This window comes from Carlito syrichta, unplaced genomic scaffold (assembly GCF_000164805.1).
Source record: "Carlito syrichta isolate Samal-C Ts95f unplaced genomic scaffold, Tarsius_syrichta-2.0.1 Scaffold298741, whole genome shotgun sequence".
Classification (NCBI taxonomy): domain Eukaryota; kingdom Metazoa; phylum Chordata; class Mammalia; order Primates; family Tarsiidae; genus Carlito; species Carlito syrichta.
In genome coordinates, this window is record NW_007242837.1 from 19577 (window position 1) to 22140 (window position 2564).

Below are 2564 nucleotides of genomic sequence, written 5' to 3' on the forward strand. Positions count from 1 at the left end.
CTATATCTAGTTGCTGCATACTACCCCAGGATAACATAGCCCTTGTCACAGTCCCTTTGTTTTTTTTTCCATTCTGCAGATAAAGCTGAATCCATTGGGAGATGATAGGCTTTCCATTTGAGCTTTTTAGGTCCCACATACCAATAAAACTACCGAAGCCCGCTGATCTGAAGGATTCACCAAGGAACTGACTAATGAAAGAAAGCAGTTTTCATGTCTTGATTTTATCATCCTTATCCTGAGCAATCAACAGTCCCAATTCTCCAGCCCCTCACCCCCCAGGAATCCCCTTAGAAGCCCTTTCCCAGAATCCCCCAAGTAACAAATTTGAAGTGTGAGAATTTCCCTCATTTCCTCACTTGGTGTTCTTGTGATTATTATTATTATTTTTTTTTGCTGCAAACTTCACTATCTCACTGAGTGTACTGTTCTGTTGCTGCACAGCAGGCAGTCCTGTAACAGATGGCAAAACAGCACATGAAAATTTGGTCAGCATCACTAGCATTAGAAAATGTGAATTTAAACCACAAAGAGATTTGTGCCTGCCCTCCCCTCCTGACCCCATCCCTCCTCATCAGTACCATTCCAACTGCACAGTGCTCACTCTATACTCTAGGTTTCTGCTGAGTTAGCATTGCCATTGTCTTCTGTCAGCCACAATCATGATTATCCACCAGGACCTCATCAGTCACTCTAAGATGTTCTCTGATGTTTATAAGATTGCAGATGGGCTCTGCCTGGAAGTGGAAGGGAAGAGGGTCAGTTAGACGGTGGGTGATATTGATGACTCGCTCATTGATGGAAATGCCTCCACTGAAGACCCTGAAAATTGAGGACCAGACATCAAAAGCATAGCAATCTTAGTGTTGATCATTGTCATAAACCATCACTTTCAGGAAACCAACTTTTCATCAGAAACTAGCAAGAAATACATCAAAGATTACATAAAATCAGTTAAAGGTAAACTTAAAGAGCAGAGACTAGAAAGAGTAAAACCTTTTATCGAAGGGGCTGCAGATAAAAAAATCAAGCACATTCTTGTTTACTTCAAAACTACCAGTTCTTTACTGGTGAAAACATAAATCCATATAATATGGTTGTTCTACTGGACAACTGTGAAGATGCTGTGATCCCTATATGATTTTCTTTAAGCATGGTTTAGAAATGGAAAAATGTTAACAAATTTGGAAATTACATTGGATCTATCATCTGTCATCGCAACCGGCTGCTGCTTGTCAGCCATACAACATCAGGACTTAAGACAAATGGGACTGATGTTATCTTGGCCTCATCATTTATTTTGACAGTGATGTATTTGGAGTGGAGGCATTGCTTTTAAGGAGGAAAAAAGTCATATAGGTTGTCTAAAAATAAAATCATTTAAACTAAAAAAAAAAACCCACAAAGAAATACCACCACACATCTGTTAGAATGACTAAATAAATAAATAAAGCAAAAAAATAGAGCAAAGCAAAAGCTTAAAAAGCCCTGGAGAGGATTAGAAGAATGAGAAAACTTCCTGCATTATTGATTGATGGGAATATAAAATGAGTCAGTCATTAAGAAAAATAGTTTGTCAGTTTCTTATAAAGTTGAATATTCTCTAAGTTTATGACTTGGAAATTATTAACCTAAGTGAATTAAAATTTACATTTACACAAAGCATGTGTGCAGCTTCATTCATAATCCTCACAAACTAAAAACAAATCATATGTTCATCAACAAGTAAATGAAGAAATGAAACATACATTCATTCAATGAATATTTTCAAACAATCAAAAGAAATGAACTATTGATTTATAAACAACTGGCTGAATCTTAAATGCATTAAGTAAACAAAAGAAAACTCAAGTAATATACAATGTTTGATTTTTAATATACCATTTTGGGAAATGCTAGACTCTAGGTATATAGAAACAGATCAGGTGTTGCTAGTGGTACTTTTGGGATGAAGTGTTGACTACAAAGAAGTTGAGCAAGGAAATCTTTAGGATAATAGAAATACTCTGTATGGCATTGTGATGGTGGATACATGATTGACAATGCATTTGTCAAAACTCATAGTAAGGTACACCACAAAGATGGACTTTTAACATAAGCCTGTTTAAAAGCATACGATCAAGGATATAGGTAGAGTATAAAAAGTTAATCCATTTTTATTACAAATGTATAGTATAATCTCATGTAGGGGTATGTGGAAGAAAGGCACTGAGCAAATAACTCTGGAAAAGAGTGTCTTGTCTAAATATTTTAAGGCTAAATATAAAATAACTGCAAATGCTGTATTCTAGTTGGCAAATTTGTTTTTCACAAGGGTATGGTTTAGCGCTCTGGAAATCATTTAACATTCATAAAAGAGTTGAGTGGGAGTCAGATTTCCCACTGTCAGAGAAAGAATTGACAAATAATCAAGTGAAAGGTTGTAATGAACCCTGTGGTGCTAAATTCAAGTTGCAGATATTACCATAAACTCACATTTATTTTAACACATCTGTATATAGATATATACAGAAATAAATAAAGTCATGTACACATACATGGGCAAGTATATAGACAAATATTTT

General features: G+C 35.4%; 1 pseudogene; it reads left to right on the forward strand.

Annotated features, from left to right (window-relative positions):
- Window positions 1-662: 662 nt before the first annotated feature.
- On the forward strand, window positions 663-1179 carry LOC103256955 (annotated as a pseudogene).
- Window positions 1180-2564: the final 1385 nt, after the last annotated feature.